At 42.0% G+C, this 24640-nt stretch overlaps 1 protein-coding gene across 2 annotated transcripts in view; it reads left to right on the top strand.

Annotated features, from left to right (window-relative positions):
- The first annotated feature begins 5753 nt into the window (after positions 1-5753).
- The window catches only part of NCKAP5 (NCK associated protein 5), a 914274-nt gene continuing 895387 nt past the window's right edge, over positions 5754-24640 (top strand). Inside the window, exon 1 of one of the 2 annotated variants that reach the window (XM_021924271.2) lies at positions 5754-6802. The gene's annotated coding sequence lies outside the window, so the exon portion shown is untranslated. The remainder of the gene's footprint in view (positions 6803-24640) is intronic. The other variant, XM_021924272.2, reaches the window with a different exon arrangement.

Below are 24640 nucleotides of genomic sequence, written 5' to 3'. Positions count from 1 at the left end.
TGTCAGGCCCAGGCAAGGGAGCAGTCCCCACCCTGGACATGGAAAAGCCTACAGCTGCAGCTCAGCCTTGCTCACCCCTAGAGCCCTGACGCTGTGCCTGGACAGGTGTTCTTTGCACCTGAGCTGGCAACTTTCCTCTGGCTGCCCCTACCCCATTTCTGCCATTTCTGTTGACTTTCCAGGGCTGTTGGGTTAGGGACAGACTGTTGGGTTAGGGCTGACTCACTCTTCCTCTGATCTGTATGGATGCCTTTTCTAAAGGGCCCTTGAAGCATATTTGCCACAAACATAAGTTGTTTCTGGAGCTTAAAATATCAGGTGATCAGAGCAAAGAATTTATATTATGTGTGTCCACATGTGCTTTTGTGTGTGCTTCCAAAAAAAAAGGAGAGAAGAAAAGGCACCTCCAGCCCACTCCAGCAGACCCCTGAGCCACTTTCCTTGCCACTATTCCCACTTTTGTCTTTTTAACTAAAAAGCTTTCCCAATATGAAAGGAGGAACTCAGGAGCTGGCTGAGTAATCAGCCCAGGGCTCTGCTGGCCATCTGGGCAAATGCAGGCAGGGCCACCACAGCCTGAAGTCTGTTCCCTGGGGATGCCAAGGAAAAGCAGAGCATCCCTGCCTCCTCCCTGGGGCATCTTTGCATGTTATCTGCTGGAGCTTCTCATCCCATCCTAGGGTGGTTGCCAGGGACTATTATGATCTGGTGGGGTCAGGGGCTATTATGCATCAAACCTCAGTGTGTTTTAGGGACTACAGGGAACCCACTGTCAACACCATTCAGGGCTGGCGTTACGGCACGCGCTAATTACAATAAGCCAGGTTTCACACAGGGGAAAGTCAGTGGCTGTCCCCATCCTCTTCCTTTTCTTATCCTCTTCCATTTCTTAGTGTTATCAACTGATTTTAATGGCCTCCCAGAATCTGGTGAAAATTGGACTCAGAGTCTATTTATTTAGACAATCACGGGCCACAAAATTCATTGCACTCTCAGTTTCCACACAGTCACATCCCCTGCCTCCCCCAGGCTCTGGTTCCAGGCAGACTCTGTTCGCAGGTTAAAAGGAATGCAACTTGCATGTTGTAGTTTAATGAATTTACATAAATCCTTGAAGTAGTATGGCTGGACCCCAGCTTGCAAACTGGACTTTAATTTCGTGCATTGGATTTGTGTAAAATCAAAGTCAGGAGAAGGCTCCCCACACTCGTTCCCTTTTCCCACCTCCTCTTTCTCAGCACTTTTTATTTAGGGCAAGCAAAGAAGTTAAAAATGTCAATCTCACAGTATGTACTGTCAACAACACAATGAGGAGGCTGAAATAAAATCCTCCAACTTCATGGTGATACTTTATACTTATATAGGGTCTTTTATGAAGAGCCTTCCAGTGCCTTCGCACATTAACCCTCACTGTGCCTCCCTGGGCTGGGCCTAGAGCCTACACTGGTGAAAAATCAAAGGGACGGTGGGCTAACACCTCATTACATGGCAGGTTCCAGGTAGATTCTCTAAGTATGTGAAACTTTACATCTCTCCCCTCACCTCCTCTTCTAGCAAATGTAGGGTATATCAGCCCCCTCGCCAAAGGTCCTTGGTATTGCAATAGTGTCAACAACCAAATAGACAGAATACACCTGTGTTGAGGGCACCAGGAGGCAGCCCTCACTCCTCTCATGAAGAAAAATAGCATTTGTAAGTTTGAAATTTGATATATCATGAAATGCATCAAAGCAGTCATTATGGGAGTAATCTGAACTTTGTTGGAATTCCTTACGCTCACTTTATGGTTTTGTCTTGTTTTTGTTTGATTTATGTAAGAGGGCTACCATAACATCTGCAGTGATTAAAGACTATAAATGTCTTTTTTCCACTATGTGTTTGGGGCCCTCAATGTGGCACCTGTTTTGTCTTTTCTAAGTTTTACTTTGTATACCAACTTTGTGTCAAATATGATATATTGTAAGTTGTGGTTACCAAGAATTTTCTAATTGGTCACAGGGCTCCTTCCTAAAGAACCTGGACAAAACTACATGATCTTTATCAATGTATGATGGTAGACAAGAGGGTCATCTATTTGCTTCTCTTGTTTAAACCAGTGCCTTTTGAAATATGGTCTGAGGACCATATGTGTGAGAATGACATGGGCCACATTCTAAACACGAGGGTTCTCAAGACCTTGAGACTCACACTTTCAACACCATGCCAGTTTGTTTGATGAAAGCTGAGGTATTCTGTGCTATCCTTTGTAAAATTTCCTGTGCTTCCTATTCCTGACCATATTAACTCTTACAGTGCAGATTGGATGGCCTTAGGCTGTTTCTTAAGCCCTGGTAGAACAACGAGCTCCAGGAGAAGACACAGGTACTGCAGCAGAAAATACTCATTACTGAAGGCTCAGTGTAAAGGGCAGCAGGCAACAAACATACTGAATTCCCCCCACTGCCAATATTTTCGCCATCCTGCAGTTGGATCTTGCCCATCTCCAAGGGTATGGAGAATTTACTCCACAGTAATGCCCTAGGACTAAGCCTGTGAGTCCGGTTCCCATGTTCTTTGCACTTGTCTTTCAGACCTATGACTTATCTTTTCCTGGAAGAGCCAAGCAGAGGGGCTGGATTACATAAAGGAGCAGAAGACACATGGGTTTGGGGTTGACATCTGAAGCTCTGTTGAATGCCCACTGGCATGTATCTGCATATAGCAATCAGACCCAGGTGTTTTAATGGTGGCCACATGCTTCTTATTCCAAGCTACCACTATTCATATTAGTTTACTAACTTCTTGTTCAATATTTATCATCCTCAGAGGACTCCAGGGCTCCTTAGGACACTGGAGGGTCAGACAGACCTGAGTTGAAATTCTGGATCTACCACTGACTATTTGTGTGATCACATTCAAATTAGTTCAGGAATGTATCTTCCTGGGCCTCAGTTTTCTTGGTTGTGAAAGGTGAGTGAAGATAATAGTGTGTCACTCACCGGTTTGTTTGTTTGTTTGTTGTTGTTGTTGTTTTTTTGTGATGGAGTTTCACTCTTGTTGCCCAGGCTGGCGTGCAGTGGTGCCATCTTGGCTCACGGCAACCTCCGCCTCCTCACTGGGTTATTTTAAGGGTAAATTAGATGATGCACTGAAAGCCAATGGCACATGGAAATGCTGAAGAAGGGGCAGTTGTGTATGAGGATGGGGGAGTGGCAGACTCAGACGCTGGAGCTAGAAACTGTGCCTGGGATCATGGTCCTTGTAGGTCCCTTGTAATACAAGACATCACCACTAAGCAGCTCTAAGAGACCTTTTGGCTGCTTTTTACTCTGTGCCGATCTGATTGCCATCTCTGACTTCAGGAATTTTCCAGTTTAAGACAGAAAACACTTATTCACATAATAAAAATAACCATCATAAGACATTTAAGAAAATGATCAGGTAAATAGTCATATATGTGCCTGTTATAATGCCACCCAGCCGTCCTTCTCCCAGGCCTCAGGGACAGAGGACATTACCTGAGCGCAGGACTAGCAGGTGTGCAGCAGGCGGCAGGCACCGCTCAGCAGGTGGGGGGAGTTTTGGCAGCAGCATTCACAATCACCTAGTAGTTAGAAGCGGTGAGGATGGCCTTTCCTTCACCTACCCCCACCTTTCCCCTCTTTTGTTTTTTATACTAAGTTGTAAGTCTAGCTAAATACTTGTATTTAACTCTCGCTTGGGAAGGTATGACCTGGATCACACCCAAGGGGCTCCAAAAGTGCATTAAACAGAATCTGGCCTCAGGTTCCCATAATATGTGGGCCATAAAAAAAAAAAAAAAATGTGCAGGAAACATAGGCTGTGCTTTCCTTTTCTTGAAACTATTATGGACATAAGATATCTTCTCACTATGAAGTAAGACAAGAATTGGGTATGCTTTCTCTAGAGGAATGGAAATAGTGCTTTGAAAAATCTATCCCACCTTGGTGGAAATTTTCAGTCATTCTTTTTCTTGGACTTTTTTTTTCCCCCAAAGAAAAACATAGGCTCTAATGTATGGTGTATGCCTGCGAGTTTCCAATATAAAGGCCTGGTAGGTAGTATAGCACGTACACAGGGCTGGGTTTTACACCATCACTCCCAGCCACTGAAGAAAGCCAAAGTCCCTTCTTAATAAAGCTCCGCAGACCCAATGTGGGTTAGCACTTTCTAAACTCCGCCTGGGAGATTTCCTTAATGTTAGACTAGCCATGACAAGGAGCTGGTCACACCTGTGCCCCTACCAGCTTTCTGACTTGTCGCTCCAGTGCTTGCTAGCACCCAGGAAACTGAACCGAAGCGGCTCACACTTGTCTTACCTTAAAACTTCGTTTGTCAAACAGGGATTGCAGAAGGAAAAGGTCAGCACTTTATGTTCTGAGCACTTAACTTTAATCATTTCTGAAGGTGGACAGAGTCTAAGAGGTCGTTAAATCAGTGCTCAAATGTAAGGGGAAAGGGGTGGGTCCTTGGATCAGAAATGAAAACTAGTGCCTGTGTCTCCCTCTTCTCAACCCTATTCCACTCCCATATACCATTGCATCCTGGGAGAAACTGCATCAACATTCATTCAATCAATACCTCTTTCATGAGCAGCTACTATAGGTCAGACATTTAGTGAAGAAATAGCAAGGTTTCTTTTTGAGGTTTCTTTTGAAAATTGTACCATCAAGTATTTTTATTATTATTTCTAATAACAAAAATGAAACATGGTCATTGAAAAAAAAGTCAAACCACACACAAAGCATATAAACGTGAAAGTTCCTTCCACCTTTTTTCCCGAAGGTGACCACTGTTAATCATTTATATAATTCCTCTCATCATATGCAAAGTTATTTTTCCTGTTTCGTATGCCACATTCTATACTGCACCTTGCTTTATCCACTCAGTAAGCGAGCACCTACTTCTGTCCACGTCAGTATACTCAGTTACCTCCATTTTTGTTTTCTCATATTGATGAATATTAGTCTCCCTTTTATTGGCTTACAAATAATGCTGCAAAGAACATTCTTGTGCTTATATCTTTGTGCTCTTTTGGGAGTGTATTTGTGGGATCACTATGGAAAAGTGGAATTGCTGGGTCTAAGGGTTTGTCCTTGTAAAATCTTTAGGTACTTCTAATTTACTTTCCCTTAACAGGGTGCTCATTGAAGACCCATCAATGACATACAAAATTTTTGTTGTCTTTAACTATTTCCCACATGAAAGTAGCATATATTGGGGTCTTGGGACCCGACCAAATCAATAACTAATTGCTGCTCTTTGAGGAAATCTTTTTCAGACATGCAGTGAGCATCTGCTGGGGGTGGTGAGATGTGAGGTCATTGTTTTCCAAGGCCAGGGAGAGAGCTTAATCTAAACATACACTCCATGCCACAGAATCAGCTAACTTTGTTCCTGCCTCCGCCCTTAATGCTCACCCTCCAACTCCCACATTTCTGTTTAGGATTCACTATGGCAAGTGATTTAGGTATAATCAAATAACACTTACAAGGCAGCCCTCAAAGACCTTTCAAACTGAGTTGGGGAGACAGAACACAGATGGCTAAAAAACAAACTAAAAATACTAGTCAGTATATAAAAAGCAGCAAATAAATATAAATAGTAAGCATCGTTATAGCAGTGCGGAGGAAGGAAGGAAAACAGTGGGCTGGAGTGTTCGGGCTTCGTGGCAGAGACTCGGTGTTGGATCTGTGGAATTTCTCTAGGTGGGGGCTAGGGGTGGGAGGGGAGATAACTGTAAAAACTGTAAGAACCAACAGACAGAAAAGAGATTCCAGGAGAGAGTGGAAAATAGGGGAGAAAGGGCCCACTTTTATTCCGATAGTTGCAAGTGAGTGGGGTTTACAGTGTTCTGTGGGATTATTAGACAGACTTGGCACAGATTCTTATTTGTTTGTTTTTTGGAGTGTTGGGGGTGGTGCAGGTGGGTGGTTAAAATTTTGAGAATCAAAAGAAAGCCTCCAGCACTCTTCTCAGGAAAAGAAAATTTGCATATTTGCAAATGCACACAAAATGTTGCTGTGATTTCAAGGATCCCTTCCCTCCTACTCCAAGCTGAGAAACTAGTATATATCTAAAAGGAGTTGCACCCAAGACAATCTATCTAGGAAAAATGTCAGCCAGGTGTATATATCACAGTAAAGGTAATTAAGCAATGTAAGACACAACCAGTATTCATATATTCATGAATCATCAAGCTCTGAAGCTGACTCGGAACAGGTGCGTAAGCAATTTGGTAGGACTGTGCTGGCACTTCAAACTTTTCCTCCAGGTCTCCGGCTATTCCAGTGGAAATATCCAGATGGAGGCGATTCTCTGTCTTTTTCGGACCTGAAAGAGGCCAAGCTCTCAAAAATGTGAATCAATGGGATTATGTACGCATGTATAACTGGAATCCACTCCAAGATGCCGAGTTCGCTGCAGAAGAGATACTCTTGCTCCCCACCCCCTCCTTTCTTTTTGACAGTCAGTTAATAAAGACTCAACAATAAGCAGCTGCCAGTGATGTCATTTGGGACTTTGTCCACGGAGCTTGTATTTACAAGCTCGGAGCAGCGACGGAGCCGCAGCGCAGGGAGCAAGTCTCCGCAAACTTGCTCCGTACTCACGGCAGGACTTCCCAGCCGCTGCGGATATTCAGGAAAACCGAGTCCGTTCTCTTAGCGTGGCCTTTGAATGCTTCAGAAATAAACAGAGGATAACCAACCGCGGGAGGAACTTTTTAGCTGGAGAGAGTTGTTGCAGTTCCTGTGTCTGTCTCCAGGACTGTGATATGTGTTGACTGAAGAGCTAACTAAAAGTAAGACTGTTGGGATTGTTTTTTTATTTTTATTTTTTCAAACTCTTGTAACAGTTTTTCTTATTTATACAGCTTGTTTTTCTTCTAAAGTGAGATGATGATGTTTACATATTTCTTCAGGCTCTTTCGGCTGTCACAGCAAGTATGCGTTTGTTCTAAGTAACTATAGGGCCCTAAAGCGGACTGGAATGAGGGGTAGAGGACCCCTTGTCTCTGAGAACAAACACCAGGATGCAGATGATAAGGAGATACTGAATGGCTAATCCTCATTTGCCTCTGTAGGGAGGTCCGGTTTGGTTTTTCATTTGTTTTGTTTTTGTTTTTTGAAGAAATACCAACCCACCAAAAAACTATTAGGTTGATCTAGAAAGTTTAGCAGACAACAGTAAAGGCTGTTTTTTCATGAGCTGGTATGCTGCAGGGAGAACGCCACTTTTTGTCTCTGATTCTTTCTGTGGTTTATAGATTTCTAGTATGTGCATGTTAATGTTTATGGTCTCTCATCCCCTCCTACCTATACCCTCTCCCCAAACACACACACACACACACACACACACACACACGCGCACACAGGCTCATTCATCCTCAGGAATGTGTATGTATCAAAAAATATTTTGAAATGGAAACTGCTTCTATTTGGATTCTTTTCGCATTGAGTATCTGGAGAAATGTTCAGTGTTCTGACTTGTCTTCTGAGTTGGAACCCAAGTTGATGTACTACGGAAAAAGGCAAACTTTGACACTCAGCTAGTTTGGTATACAAAATCCACGTGGTCTCTTTTGCCTGCCTCAGGGCTCTTTAAAACTCTCCAGATACTCTCTGGGATTTAAATAGGAAGAGTGAGCTTCACGTGTGCCGCCAACCTGGACAGGAAGCTCTTATCCCACCTGCACCGGCTGGCCCGTGGGATATTCTCTGTTGCCACCTGGGAGTTCTGCTTAAGAGCCCTGTGAAAAATTGTCTTTCTGTCCTTCAAGCTGCCAGCTATGCTCCTCAGTGCCTGCAGTTCAGCCTCTTGCAACCAGTAGCAAATCCCAGCTGATTCCTGCCCTCTAGACCTGACAGCCCGCTGCACGGATTGGCAAGAAGTGGCTGTTAGCCTGTTAGCTCCGCACGTGAACCCCATGACTCACTCAGGAGCCTGGCTTGCTCCTGAATTCAGCTGCTCTGTCACCAGCCCAGAAACACGGTGACAGCCTTCACTGCCTTTTCCTTGTCTCTAGTCTCAGAATTGTGAGAAGCCAGTGTCAAAAGGCCTCAAAATATTTGACTGTTTTCCATGGAGTCCTAAGGTGGGTAACATCCTGCCTCTTTGTCAGCTCCACTTTTTCCATCAGAGCACATTAGGCTTAGATACGTTTTGTATATTAGAGCTCAGTACTCTTTGCAATTCTTTGCCTTAAGAGATTTGCTGCTAAAACAGATTTCAAATTATTCATGAAAGTTTATCCTTTTACAGAAGAAAAATTGAGGCACAAGGAAGAGAAGTGATTTGTCCAAGAGCACCCAGTAAGACGGTGGTAAAGCTACAACTAGAAATTGAGCCTCCCGTGTTCATTCCAGCACGTGTGCCACTTCTCAAGTTCTTAAAGATTGAAAAAGACATGGGGCCCACACGTGGTTCCCATGCCTTCTTGTAGGAACAGGGCTATGTGCAGGTGTGCAGATGAAGGTGGTCTGGCAAAGAGAGAACATTCTCATTTTGTCTTTGGCTCTCATTACATTTCTCAATGTGTCTGCTCCTCACTGTTTTCACTAGCAAACCAAAGAGAACTCTGTGATTATTTTACAGTGAATGGCCTGAAGGCAAATGGGGCAGTCTCGGCAGCTGAAGTAGTTCAGAAGGCATTTTGCACTGGGTACAGTTTGGGATACCTGAGGTGATTCCCACCTCTGACACTCAGTGTTTCTGCTTTACTTCCAAGTCTCAGACTTCTTCTTATGGGCCATAGCTTGCTTTGCTTTTCCTCTTTAGGGCCCCTCGTTCCAGTGGAATCTTCTCTTCACCTTTTCATTGATTCCTCCTTCCCACTTCATTCTCTCGCTGCAGCCTGGACCTCAGTTTCCAGTATTCAGCTAGATACCATACACCCGTCCATTACCCTTCTCTCTGGAGCCTTCCTTGCCCCTGACATTCCTACCTAGGGTGGGGGGGCCTTCCTGGACTCTCCAGGTCCAAGTGGTGATTCATTTGTTTGGACCGTCATGGTATCTTGTGCCATTTTTGGCCCTGGGATCTGGAGCTCTTTGCCATACTGTTAAATACCTCTTTCCATCGAAAGCAAGGGCTACTTGCTATATAATACTTCTTATAGCTACAGCATTTAGCACAGAGTAGTTATTCAATGTATTGTGCTAAATAAATGAATGAATTAAATATCCATTTTCCTGCCTCAAACACCCAAGCCTCAGCGCTTGGTTGGCAAAATTATCACATTACTGTGCTGAGTGGCTTTAAGTTCTTCTTCACTGTGGTTGAAGGCCCTTGATGCCAGACTTCTGAGCATGAAGACAGGGATATTCTTGATGTGAGGCCTGGCTGTCTTCCCTGGCTCGTTTCTCTCCACTCCACAGTGTGGACTTAGAGCTGTCTTGGGGATTCTGGGCCTGGTGGCTCATCAGGGTCTTCACTATGCAGCACAGCTTAGTGACTGAAGACTTGGACTCTGGAACTGGGCTGCCCAGGCTCGAGTCCTGCTTCCGCCACTTGCTGGCTTGTTGATCCTGGTTAATTCACTTGACTTTTCTATTTCAATGTCTCCTGTTTAAAATGTGGATAATGAGAGTGCCTGCTTTATGGGAAGCTGGAGAAGCATTGGATATCTTAATGTAGCTAAAACAATAGGCACAATGCTGGGCATACATTAAGTGCTAATGAGTATTAGCTACTATTATTATTTACATTGCAGATGCCCACCTCCCACCCCGACTGACTGAATCATGACCTCTAAGGTGAGATTCAGATCCAGCAGTGGTTAAAAAGTTCCTCAGATGATTTCCGTGGGAATTACTGGCCTAGCTACCAAGGGCTGCCCTCTGTTACTGAAATATGCTGGGCTTGTATGTTCTTCAGCACATCTACACCTTTGTACTCCTGCAGCACCTCTCCACACACTCAGGTTATCCTCCAGACCTTGCGTGCACCTCCTGTCCTGTGAGCAGCTTTTCACATCCCAGTCGCCACAGGTAGGTGTCCCTGTGCACCATGGAACTCCATCCGCGTTGGTTCACTGTGCGTCTGTTCCCCTCTTCAGCCTCTGCGTCTCGCGAGGGCAGACCTGCCAGCTGACTCCCCAGACTTAACACTGTGCATGACACTGACCTTAGGGAATACCTTGTTGAGGAGATGGATGAATACTGCTCACTGAATGCCTTCATTTCCACTTGACTCCTGCCCTGTGCCTACCCCTTTCCCACGGTAGCATCTGTGAGCCTTGCTTCACTCTGGAGTCCCAGCTTTGCCTGTGCTCCTCCCTCAGCGGGTGTCTCCCTCCCCACTTAAGAGGGAAGATTGTGGTCCCGCATTCTGAAGTCCTTCCACATTCCTTGGTTTTATCTGATGGTGTCCCCTGCTCTGTCTCCCCTTTACTTCTCTCAGATGAAGAAACGGTCACACCCCCGTGGTATTCTGTGTAAACTCTGTGGGGATGCTTACGCTGCATAGCTCTATTTTAAAAGCATTTCTTTACCTTCTGCTGCTGCCACTAGATTCTAGTGAATTTGAGATAGGGCCGCTGCCAAATTTGAGTTGCCATATTTGTAATCTTAAGTATAATTTGTAATCTCAGCACCTGCCACACAATGAGTTCTCAATAAATGAAAAAAATGTATGGATGCATGGTTGATGGGCACAATAAAAACAGATTTAAAATGTTTTCTTCCAACAGCAATCACTATTGAGTGGTTACTGTATACCAGGCACACTTCCAAACTCTGTGCTCATGCTATCTTATTATGATCATTGTATTCATTGTCCAAGCAAAAACACTGATGCTCAGAAAGGTTAAGTAATGTGCACAAGTCACATGGGTGAGTAAGAGGTGGAGGCAGGATTTGAACCCACAGCACATACTCTTTTTTTTTTTGAGGTGGAGTTTCACTCTTGTTGCCCAGGCTGGAGTGCAATGGCATGATCTCCACTCACTGCAACCTCCGCCTCTCAGGTTCAAGTGATTCTCCTGCCTCAGCCTCCTGAGTAGCTGTGATTAGAAGCACACGCCACCACACCCAACTAATTTTTGTATTTTTAGTAGGGATGGGGTTTCACCATGTTGGCCAGGCTGGTCTCAAACTCCTGGCCACAAATGATCCACCTGCCTCGGCCTCCCAAACTACTGGGATTACAGGTGTGAGCCACCGTACCCAACCCCACAGCGCATACTCTTAACCTTTCATTTTACTGCTCTCTGGATATGGAGGCCTCGTGAGCCTCACATTCACCTACAATGACGTTTTGGTCATTCACATCTGCCCCTGACTGACTGCACTGGCAGAGTAGAATAGCAGATTAATACTTCTAAGTGCCAGTCAGTCAAACTGGTGATTCACGTTTTCTAGTCTTTCTGAAGTGTCTAATGCCTATGTCCAGTCCTTTGCTATTTTTGTTTTTCTTTTAATTTCAGATCTGAATTTTTTTTTTTTTTTTTTTTGAGATGGAGTCTCACTCTGTTGCCAGGCTGGAATGCAGTGGCATTATCTTAGCTCACTGCAACCTCTGACTCCCTGGTTCAAGCTCTTCTCCTGCCTCAGCCTCCCGAGTAGCTGGGATTACAGGCACACACCACCATGCCCAGCTAATTTTTGTATGTTTAATAGAGACAGGGTTTCACCATGTTGGCCAGGATGGTGTCAGTATCCTGACCTCATGATCTGCTCGCCTCGACCACCCAAAGAGCTGGGATTACAGGCATGAGCCACCATGCCCGGCCAGACCTGAATCTTTTTGTGGAGTAGCCCAAGTTTATGGTTAAACATCAAGATTATTTACATTCTTGGTTTGGGTCTTGGTAGGCCTAGTAAAGTTTGGTCAAGAGTGTAATCCAGGGATTAGATACAAAGAAACAATTGGAAATAATGGTTAGCCATTTGGTTGATCCCTAAAAATGGTTACCTAAGGAAATAGTAGTATTTTGTGAAAGTGGATTTAAATAGCCAGAAGGGTTTAGTCTGAAGACTCTGGCAAGTCATGGACCCAGTTAAACACAAAGTACCTTATAGCCTTATTTTTCTTCAGTTCTCTAACTCTACAAGGTTTAATGCCTTTGGAATTTTGGATTCCCAATTGTCCTTCCTTTATAGATGAAATAATAAATCTGTCAGAAACATAGAACATTACCCACATGTTTACAATGCCCCAATACATACTTGTCTAATGAAGTGTATCGTGTCCGTTTGGAAGCCTCACTTACACAAGGTACTTCCCCATAGTTACATAAATTAATCTCGGTATCTTCAGGGCAAGAAACCAGATCTCTCCTTTTAGAAATCAACTTTACTGGATTAGTGATTCCTTTGAGGAGAATTTGGATGCATTGTAGAAGCCCAATGGACTGAGTTCAAGAGGAAAGAGGAAAGTCCCAAAGCCCATTTTGGAGCATAAGCTGGGAATAATAACGTGGCAGATACGTATTACAGTGTTGAAAGAAGAGCTGTTAGTTCTGAGATGCGGGAACAAGTGTTACTGTCGAGATGCGTGTCTGACAAACCGCTGCATAAAGGCGACTTGCTTCATTAGGCAAATCGAATCTGGAAACATAGAACTGATCCAGGCCAGCCCAAGAGGCATTTCTCAAATGGTTTCCATTGTCATTGCTAACTGGTTTTGTAGCAACTTGAAAAGTCAAAGTAATACATGCTCATAAATTAGAAAATCAAGCAATAGTAAAATGTTTATATTTCTGTGTGTATATATATGTGAATATTAGTACTAAACAATAGCTCTAACATGCTCATATATATACAAACATTGAGTATATGTCTCTCTGTATATGTGTATATGTATGTATGTGTATATATGTATATAATCTTACAATCTCTTGGGCCACCCTCTCTACCCCATTTCTGAGGTTTTTTTCTTCCGAGGCAACCCTTTTCTTTTAGCTGTTTTTATGTAATATTTCTAAATCATATGTTTCGGTATGTATGTCAAAGTACTACTTCTTTATTATTATGGTAGATTATAATGTATCCTTTTGTACCTCCCGGAACATCCCTATTCTTCAATATAATTATATCGCAGTTTTAATTAAATGTATAGTGCTTATTTTTGTCTTGATTACAAATGTTGTTTACGTTGAGTCATATCATTATGATCACATCTTTATGTTAACATTTTTTCCCAAAGTTATTTCCTCATTTTTAAAATTTACTTAGTTTTCTAAGACCCTATGGCTGAAGTTTCCAGTTGCTCCAACAGCCCTTTGACAAATGTGTCAAATATAATCTCCTTTTAAAACATTCATCTTCTGTGAATAGTTATATTCTCAAGTCACCATGTTCTTTTTTTGTCAGTTGCCAAGGAGAATAAGTTAATTATTAGTAGTGCCATATCAGAAACAATTTAAAATGCCTGCCTCCAATGTTTCTTTTATTCTTATTAGAGCCAATTACTCATATTTGGGTAAATAGAAACGATCTGGTTTATTGTAGTTGGTAAATAGCGATCATGATTTGGTTTTATAGTCTCAGGAATACTCAATACATTTCAATGTAAAACATATCCTTCCTTTCTGAGCACCTTTGACATCTACTGTAGCTTCATCAGAGGAAAGCAAATGATATGTCATGTAATGTTATTTTATGAATCACTAAATGAATGCTCAAAATGACATTTATTTCTTTCCTTCCTGATTTTCTCGCCACTTATTCTTTCAGCCCAGAATTATAGAATCAGGAATGTGAGATACTTCGTTATTGAGAGCAGTTAAAATAGTTTACTTAAAATAATGTGAAACTTTGCCTTTAGAGATGGTGTTCATGGAGACTGCCAGTAGAGGGCCTTGTTAAACTAAGTAAAATTTCACATATAAGCCAATTGCCAACAGTTACAGCCACCCTGTTAAAGAAGCTCTTGTTTCTAGGATTCCTGATTGATAGCAGTAAAACTGTGAAAATGATTGTTTTAAAGTGCATCATATTTCTTTCTATAAGGAAAAATTAGATATCTTAACTTTTCATTTCCATTGTTTTCTGAAGAGGAAATTGGAGAATTTGAATAGATCATTAATAAACCATCAACCAAACCAGGGCTGTGGAAGCCTAGTCATAAAATCTTTCTAGGACATTTATTTTGGAGTTGGGACCCTGGGCTCCGAGCCTTTGGGGAACCCAGTATTGACTGTTGAACGTGGCGGAGAGAGATGATGGCTCTCCTGACCTAGGCACAATTTATACTTGCTGCCTGCATTTCGGTGAGACTTACTCTCAACAAAAGTGGGTTTTCTATTCTATGCAGCTGGACAAGAATCTTCTCACTCTACGGTAAGACCTCACTTTGGACACAGCAAAGAGAAGCTAGACCCTGAGAGCTGAGAGTATGTCATGTTCTCCATCACACCCACTTTCTAGTCAAGGAAACAGTGGTGGGGAGGAGTAGGGTAGTGCAGAGCCATTCTCTTCCTACCTGCTGGCTTGTTTCTAGCTCCTCTTACCCATCTCTCCTAGGGAAGGTTCTCTTTTTCCCACTCTATCCTCCTGGGCACAACTTCTTCTCAACCTAAACAACACTTGCTGGGGAATGCTTTCTTGTGATACACTCTGGTAGCTCCATCTCTCTGTTTTTCATAGCACTTATCACCAATATAATTAAATATATCATCAACTATTTGATAAGAACATCTCCCCATACAGGCTGTTAAGTTCCACAAAGGCAGAGCCTGTGTCTGTTTTGTTTGATATTGTAACCTTAGGACCTGGAACAGTGGCTGGCCCACAGTAGGCGTCCATCAAATATTTGGTGAATAGATGAATATACACAAGTTTTTGGATTTTTAAATTAGTACTTTCTCTTCTCCATTTTTATACTTATGAGAACATTCATGTTTATACCTCATCTGATGACATTCAAATCTCATGACAGTCAAAATGCCTGTGGACTCAGGGCACAAAGGCATGGCATTGGGTTTTATACCTAACTTTCAATAAGTGAGTACCTCTTTATTCCCCATAGGACAAGAATCAGTATTCATGGCATTTGTCCAAGGGGGCTCTATAGGTGTGAGAGCAAATGAATAAGACAATGGGCAAGGATTTATTTTATTCTCTCATTGATGAAGACAAGAGGAGTGGGAACAGATAGATATCCTGAGCTTAGTAATGTGCCTTTTTGTTTCCTACGTTGGGCTGGAGATTTTCTAGAGCTCTGTATGCTGTGAAGCATTCTTTTCCTGAGACATCATGGTATATTAGACCAGGATTGGATCTTTGGAGTCATTAATGCAGACAGTATAATGGAAGGCATATAACTACAGCTCTTACCCATGTGGCATTTATCCTTGGATACCCCTGGGTTCTGATCTCTGTTCTGATTCTACTGACTTTGGGAAAGTTACTTAACCTTGTCAGGCATGATTTCCCCATCTATAAAATGTAGTAATTTCAGCAGTAGCTGGGTGAGAGGCTCACGCTTATAATCTCAGTGTCTTAGGCTGATGTGGGAGGATCACTTGAGGCCAGGAGTTCAAGACCAGCCTGGCCAACATAACAAGACTCCATCTCTAAAAAAAACAATTTAAAAAACTTAGTTGGGCATGGTGATGTGCACCTGTAGTCTCAACTACTCAGGAGGCTGAGACTGGAGAAGAACTTGAACCCAAGAGTTCCAGGTTGCAGTAAGCCCTGATTGCACCACTGCACTCCAGGCTGTGCGATTCTTAAAAAATCAACAGTGATTTAACCCAATATTTATTAAATGTGTATGATGTGTCTGACCCCATTGAACTTTCTATTCGTATTATCTCATATAATTCTTACAACAGACCACTGAGATAGACATTATTAGTAATCCCATTTTTTAGATGCAAAAACCAAGGTACCGAGAGGTTAATCCGCTCCAGATTACACAGTAATTATTTGAGCCACATATTTAGGTTATATTACCTTCTTAGGGGGTCATTGTGAAGAATAAATGAGATAAGCTACCTCAAGTGCCTGTACCAAAATAGACTCACAATACATGTGAGTAGTATTAATACATTATTAATAATACTATTAATAATACATATTAATAATACTATTCTCATTCTTGGCTGTTATCATTGAGGATGATGTAGGCCCTTGTACGTCAGTGACTGTCTTAGGGCAATGAGAGAGGTGAGGACAGCACTGTGTGTCCCAGGTTTAGGAAGTTGTTTAATCCTAATGTCAAATGTCAAGAGTTCCCTTTACTCAGTGTTTTGGCACAAATGAGTATTTGCCACTCCAAAACAACTACAGAGAAAAATGTCCACCCCCAACCCCCTTCTGGGTCATGAGTGCTTTTATTATGTTCCCACCATATGGGCTTTTTTTTTTGCTCAGCACATTGCATCTGTTTATGTGATGCCGCTGGCTTTATCATCTCTGCATTTCGTTTGGCGAAATTGCCAAATTCTGTGGTCTTCTGTGTGTGTAGAACTGCTAATTTGAAGTAGAGTAGAAGCAGGTAATGGAGTCAAAAGGGTGTAGGGAGGGTCTGGCTCCTTCTATAGGGTCTTTATTCAATACCCTTTTTCTGCAGTCCTGGACCATCTTCCCTGGCTGCCGCCTTCCTCTTCCACACCTGTCTCTCTATTCCACCTTATTTCTCAATCTTCTTTCTTCATTCTTCCCTCTACACCACTTGCATCTCACCTCTCCTATTTTCTCTTCCCTTTTGCTCTTATTCTCCCTCCTCATCTTCATTTATCTCTGCTGCTCCTTCTCCTTCTCTCCAGAGCAAAGAAGGGAACATGGTCAGTGTTTCTCGGTGAACCACAGACCAGAGAAAAAGGAAACCATTTTAATGTTTTCCACCTCTCCATAATCTTCAAATGCCCTAGGACCTTATTATCATACTCATCTCATTAAACAAAGAACACATCCACATTACAGATCAAACGTAAGGGAGACCAAAAGGAGCAAGGAGCGTGGTAGAGTGGAGAGTAATCTGAGCAGAGAAATTGAACAACTCTCCTTGTAAAATCCTGCCACAAGCCAGCTAAGGGATATGGGATCAAGTGTTCCCATCTGCAAAGTGAAGGGGGAGAAGATGAGATGATCCCACGGCCTTTTCTGGTGCTGTGATCCTGTTATTCGTAGTCACACAATAATTGCAGCCTGATTCACAACACAGGCAATTGTCAAAGCACCAAAGAGGAAAGCCCCTCCCGCAGGGCAGTGGGCTCAGGGCTGGGCTGCATGAGAGGGCAGCCTGGGGACCCTGGCAGTGTCTGTGATCCCAGAAGTCCCCTGTTTTCCCAAAGTGCCGAGGTGATTCGTCACTGCACAATGCTGTGTGTCCTCACAACAGATGTTAAAGGATCACCCTTGAAAGGGTGTTTCTCCAAAGCATCTAATTATAACGTCTACAGAAGATTAACAGATGTTATAATTGTCTTTCCCCTTTGATTAAATACTTTCTGCATGAGCGGCTTTCTTAGATTTTCCTTCTATGTTTTTGTATGATCTTATAAGGAACTGACACGTGTCTTCAATTTTGTAGAGATAGTTCCTCAACAGGCTTGGTAAGAATCTGCAGACTCATAATTTCTCTCTCTCTCTTTTGTTCATACGTCTTTTTCTACATAGCGAACCTGGGCAGGGGAGGGCTGTGCTTGTGTAGACTGAAGTATGGTTATAAAGGTGTCCCGGTGGCAGGAATATGAATGTGGCCAAGAGGCTGGCCTCTCTCTTTGCTATTTGTGGAGGTGACTGATGCTCATGAATGTTCTCTAGGAAAAGTTGTGCCAAATGGGAAAGGAAATTTCAGCAAACTGGGCACCAACCAAGCACTCCAGGTGCCAAGCGTGCAAATGAGTGTGTGTGCAGAGAGAAAAACCACATTCTTGATGTGAATGTCTGTAGATTTCTCTGACAATATTTGTTTTGGAAAGACAAGCTATCAGCCAGGAGTCTTATCAACACCAAAAATATTATTTTCATTTCATTATTTAGAACCTAGAATTCTCTCCATTGCTAGTTGTGTGGTTTGTATTCTGTTGCTCATTTATTTTACCTTCTATTGAGCTTATCAGGAAGAATGATGCCACTAACTACAGGAATAAGGCTTATTTCTCATTGTCTCATTGTCCAAATGAGTATGTTCCTTCTCGAGAAGAGAAAATTATAAGGAAGGGTTTCAGACATTGGATGAATTTATGGACAATGAAGATGAGAGGAACGGAAATAAGAAATACTCAGATCTTTTAGAGGGATCTGCTTAATAATAGTCTTCATCTCTCCATACCCAAATGTCTGAAACAGGCTCATAACTCAAGGCAAAGGTCACTCCTTAATCAGCCTGAGGGCAGAGAGCAAAATAAACAAAATAAAATTTGGCTTCACTGAATAAATTAGCAGTAAACTTTGACTGAAACAAAAAAGAAAGATTCTTGAGTTGGTTTATCAAATAGGTCCTGTGTAAATTCAGTCTCCACTTTCATCTTCACTTACTAAGGAAGAGAAGGGAAGATGAATGTTGTCTTAGTATACAATCTACACTGAATACACATGCTACTAGAGAATCAAAGGGGAAAATATTTATCTTTATGGGTTTCATAACGTACTGGGGAGAAGGAGTTAACCCCACATGTGATTACTAAAGAATACTACACACCAATCAGTAGGATTAAGTTCCAAAAGAATGATCAGAGGTTTGACAAATTAAAAGGTTTTTGTAAGTAGATGACTAGAATCATGAACATTCTATAGTCCATATCATATTAGAAATGGCTAAAGAAATTAAATTTATTTGAGACATTTGGAAGAGGAAGATGTTTAACCTTTTTTTTAAGTATAAAATACATACAGATAATTGCACCTAAGTATAAAGCTTGATAAATTTTTATAAACTGAATATACCCAGTATACCCATCATATCACTAATCCTCAAAACAAGAAATAGTACCAGCACCCTAGAAGGCTTCCTCAAATTCCCTTTCAGTCATATTCTCTAAGGTAATCACCATACTGACTTCCAGTGGCTTAGATTAATTTGGCTTTTTGTGTACTTTATCTAATTGGAATCACCCAGTATGTGTAATTTTGTGTCTGGCTTCTTTCCTTCAAATTATGTTTGTGTGATTTATCCATATTGCTGTGTTTAATTATAATTTTATGCATATTGTTGCATAATATTCCACTGTGTGACTGTGCCACCATATATACTTCCTACTCTGGATGGGCATTTGGGTATTTTCCAGTTTGGGACCATTACACATAGTTCTATTATGACTATGCTGGTACATGTCTCTCATGTCTCTTGGTAAACAAATATACACACATATGTTGAGTGTGCTTGTGTAATTGCTACACATAGAAATAATGGAGTATCTAAGATCTAATGCTCAACAGTCTTCCTAGGAGATTGTATCAATTTATATTCCCAGGAACAATATATGAAAGGAAGTGTGGTATTTTAATTTACTCAAGAAAGCAGCACTATGACTAAGAATGGAATTAAAGAGAAGTCATTGTGGTCTAATATTAGGAAGAACTTCTGTTCATTTAGAAACAAGGTGAGAACTTATGAAAAAGGTTCTTGTCCCTGGAAGTCCTCAGACAATGCTGGAATGGTCTTCATTGCAAAGGCAGGTGAGCTGGAGGATTCCAAGATCTTTTTGATATGTGAACCTTGTATATGCAACATAGTGAGCTCCAGGGAAATTTGAGGATGAAAGAAAATGAAGAGGACATTGTGGTAGACCAGATAGTCAGATTGTAGAAGACCAGACTTAAACCAGCCAGAGCAATTACACAGACAATGCTGACTCTGTGAGTAGAGGAGAGCCATTCAAGGAAGGGAGACAGTCGTGGAATTGAGTGAGGTCATAAAAAGAGATAATATGTTAGTTGGGGGAAGAAAGAAGGGCAGTTTGCATGCAACAGCAGGTTCATTATAGAGTCTGAATGGAACACAGGATGAAGCAGTTCATGCTACCGAATGCTCAGAAACAATTATGAGAATTGTAAAGCAAAGCAGAGATGTTTGATCAGCTCTGACAGAGATCAAGTAATGCCCTAAGACAACCTTTCTGCAAGACTCATTGGTAGCTATGCAGTGCTTCAACTTCTACTCTCATCTCCTCCACACCTGGATCCCTCTGACTCGTAACTTCAGTTCACGTGTAACTTCGGTTTCCCCCCTTTCCCTGGAACAACTCCTGGTACCTCTTCACAGCTGATTTCTTTTATAGGAACCCCAATCACCAGCCCATGGTACCTGATATTGACCAAGCACCCCAATGAGCTCGGTTCTCCTCATTGCCAATTTCCCATTGTATCAGTAGGGTCAACATATCCCATACTTGGCAAAGAGTTGTTTTGGATGAAATTCCATCTGACTTTATTTTGTATCTTTCACTTTATTTTGATGCTGTATTTCATGATTTCTAATAAAGACATGAGAAATATATTGTATAAGTCAGTACTAGGAACTGATCAAAGAGTACTAAGAAATCATTGGGTCATAACTCCTTTGTACTTCAACTTACAGGAAGCTCAGAGCCAAATTGACATGTGTAATTACCAATGTTCTGTTGGTTCATATATCTTACCTTTGCAACATTTTTCTCTCATCTTTACTCTGTACTTTGTGTCAAAGCAGGATTTTAAGATGGAATCTAAGATCCAGGTCCCCATTGTACAATTCCCTCCGCCTGAGTGGGGATAGAACCTGAGAATATGACAGGTATCAATTTTGTGGTTAGATTGCATTATATGGCAATTGTGGAAGGACTTTTGTGGGTATAATTAAGGTCCCTAATCAGTTGACTTTGAGTGAATAAAAACAGGAGATTTTCTTGGGTGGGCCTGACCTAATCGGGCAAGCTCCTTAAAAGATTGTCTAGAGGTCAGAAACTGGAAGCCTCAGAGATTCTGCTGGCCTCGAAGAAGCAAGTTATCATGAGCTTTACAGCCACAGGCAAGGAAATAAATTCTGCCCCAAACTACATGAGCTTGGGAGAGGACCCAGAGCCTCAGATGAGACCCCAGACACTTGAGGTCTGACACTTGACACACTGATTTTAGCCTTGTGAGAGCTGAGTAGAGGTTCTAGCTAAGCTCTGCTCGGATTCCTGGTTCAAGACACTGTGAGATAATAAATGTGTATTATTCTAAGCCACTAAATTTGTGGTAACTTGTTACACAGCAATAGATAACAAATACATTTTATCATCTCTATTTCTGTATATATCTCACTTATTGTGTATATAGCCTCTTTAATTATTTTGGGATTTGATCAAAATTGAGTGGGTTGAGCAATAAATTAGTGTCCTAAGTCCCCTTACTGCTGCTCCAGGGTGACTAGGGACGATGCTGTCTCCTTCATGGCCTCAGGCTCCTTCCTGCTTCTGTGATATGGCTCCAGCCCACACTTCTACTTGGAATGTCTTCTGTCCTCGTCTCCACCTATTTAAACTCCATCTAAACTTGGAGGCCCCACTTCAGATCCACAACCACCCTCATTCCTGGAATCTGATTTTTTGAGTTCCCCGCCCCCCCGCCCACCATATTTCTGAATCCGTGCTGTTGTGGTTACCAAGTTTGGGCTGACAACATTATATTCACTTCAGGGAGGTTTTTAAAAATGCAGGTTCCCAGTATTCCTTCCCTGCATGCCTGCTCCAGGAATTCAGGTTCATTTTGGAGTTTTTGAAAGCCTTTAACAAGTGACACTTCTGGACAGCTAGGTTTGGCAACTCGATGCTTCTGGACAGCTAGGTTTGGCAACTCATTGCTCTGCCATATTCACACCAGTCAGCTCTGCATGGAGCTCCCAGTGTGATTCACTGTCTGTGCTTAAGGTTTTCAAAACTTGTAGTCCACCTCTAGCCTGGACAGCATATTGTATATTGCTTTATTTATCTTGACCTTAGTTTTATTATTTTCCCACTTACATCCTTCCCGTTTATTTTTTATTTATTTTATCATTTGGTTTTTGTGTGTATTTTTGTAAGTAATCACAAATCCTTTGGGGGAATGGGTTGGAAATAAGTTCATAAACAGAAAAAGAATGTACTCTAATACTGTAATGTGCATGAATCTTGTTTCCCTGACAACAGTAAAATTTTGTGAAACTTGAGCTCTGACTTCTACTTGCTTCATGCCCTCATGATACCTTGGACAATTTGAGCATACAGCAACAGTGTTCAGAAAACTAAAGATTGGTGGTTGGACTGATAAGAAAGGGATCTTGTTCTGTAAAAATAGTGTCCTTCGTCTGCTTTCTTTCCCTGTCCTGGCTTGCCCCACCCGCTTCTCAATCTTTTGAAGCATTGGACAAAGAATTGCTTTTTTTCCTAGACCCAGGCATTCCAGGTTAGCACAATGCCTAGATAGGGTTGTAGAATTAATGGGAGGGCTCACTGTGTCTCTCAGAGTGTTTCATGTACCTAAAATGGCTTTACACCGAGTGGTTTTGTTTTTGTTATTGTTTTTGTTTTTGCCTGCTGGTGCTGGGAACAGATACATTCTAGGCACAGGATGGGGGAATCCCTCAATCATTGAGCACTGCCCTTTCCTCTTCCAAAGCCCCACTGAATGAGCCACATTCAGGATAACCATGCCCTGATGTCAAAGCACACATCGCATGACATCCCTTGAAACTCTACAGCGCAGCTTGTATATCTGGTAAGTGGGGTATACATGAGCAGGGTGGCAGGTTTATCACACAGAGTTGAAGAATGCTCCAGGGAAGTTCTACAGAGGCAGTCATTGTGGAAAACCGGATAAATTGTACTCTTCTAAATACTCCTTTTAAGCCCTTACTACCGGTTTGAAAATATATAATCTCTTGGGCAATAATGAGTTTCCTGACTCTTTCTCTCTCTCCTGTCCTTTCTGCAAATCTTTTCACTCAGATACTCCTCAGTGGGGGCACTTTTTCACCTTTGGCTTTCTCTTGGATGTGCTTCACTGTATCTGAAGATCTGAGCTCAGCCAGTTGGGCATGGTTGAGACGTGTTCTGAGTTTGTGTGTTTGTGTGTTTTTGTGTGTGTGTGCGCACACATGCAAGGCGGGGTGCGTGTGTGCATATAAGCATGTGCATTTGTGTTTCAGCATTTCTGGTTTTGCCCTTTCAGTTAGACAAAACCAGAATGTTATTTTGTTCAGGCTCAGGTTTCCAAATTAAACTAATCAAATTTAGTACCGTAACAAACCAAAATAATTTCAGGGCATTTTTAGCAAACAGTATCAATCTCCTACAAAAACAACAGTACTTTCCTGATGAAGAGGTTTGTGTATCATTTTCTCCAATGTCATTGGGGTTATGCTTAAGTCATTATATATCTTTTATCATTATGAAAGATTAGCGTATGGACTATTGAATCCTGCCTCTCCCCTCCCCTCTTCTGTGCTATCTTCCTGTAAGGTACAAAATTCTCACACGTAACTCCAAAATGTTTCAATTTTGTTTCTTAGGCCAGGTAGATATATAGTTAGTGAGTGCCAATGAAAGCAATATAACAAGGTAGATTGTTAGAACTTGCATCTAGTAGTGGGTGCTAGGTGTGGTAGCCAGAGGTAGATTCGACTTGGAGCCTGCCCTTGTGGGATGGCAGAGCCCACAGGCCGATATGCAACCTATCAAACTCTGCATCATGATGCTGATCAATTGAAACAAATATGCATATTTTTAGAGGTCATACCTGTCTTTCAGTTTCCATCATCTCCTTCACTCTCTGTCTTGGACTGTGGCTTCCTGAATCTGTGCCAACTGTGAGCAGAGGGAAGTAGAGGACCAAACGCGTCGACCAGCTTCCACTAGCTAGGTGCACCTTGTAAATTTGGTCACCCAGCTTGGCTATTTCTGCATCTCCTGCCACATTGACTTCAAGTAGAACTAGGCAGGAGATCTTGCCAAGAATAGCATGAGCAAAAGGTTTAATATTCTAAAAGAGATAATGAAGAAAAATAGATGAAGAAAAAACTGATTGTAGCTTGAGATTGTCCACACTAGCTGCCTCTGATATTTGGTTCTAAATCTCTTTCCTTTTGAGTGTCCCTCCCAGTGCCTGATCAGGACTTTTCATAAGCCCTTGTTTTGTAGGGACCCAAAGGAATTCTCTCTTCCTACATGCCTTAAGCAGACTTTCAAAACAATGGAGAACTACCCTTAAGATGAGGCTGTGAATAGCATGGGGTCATGGGAATTCTGGGTTAATGATATTGATCAGAGTGACTTGCAAATGAATTATTCTGTAGGCAGGGGAGACTTTAATTGAGAAGTGAATTTGATTCTGAAGGCTGATAGTTACGTTTCTGGGAAGTTGGCGGCATCATTCTCTGCCTTTCTGAACTGAAAGTATAAGCAATCATTGGGATAGAAAAGGAAGGAGACAGTGATTTAGATTAATAGAAATTTGGTTGTATTCGAAAGGAAAGGGCACCTTTAGCTATTTATCCTAGAAAACAGTTCATCCATTTGTGTGAAGAGGCATGCACAAGAATGCACACGGCAGTAGCATCTGCAGTAGTGATAAGTTATTTGCCATTGAAGTGCCCATCAACAGGGAAGGAAAGAATCAAACAGATAATACTCTATTCACAGCGTGGAGCCCGAGTCATCACTAAAGAACTGAAGAAGAGCTAATTGTATCTTGACACAGAAAGACATCTGTGACATATTATTAAGTGGGGAAAAAACCAAATTGTCAAG

The sequence above is a fragment of the Papio anubis genome, chromosome 10, assembly GCF_008728515.1.
Source record: "Papio anubis isolate 15944 chromosome 10, Panubis1.0, whole genome shotgun sequence".
NCBI classification, from domain to species: domain Eukaryota; kingdom Metazoa; phylum Chordata; class Mammalia; order Primates; family Cercopithecidae; genus Papio; species Papio anubis.
The sequence above is the reverse complement of the archived record's forward strand: the minus strand, read 5'-3'. Positions and strand labels throughout refer to the sequence as shown.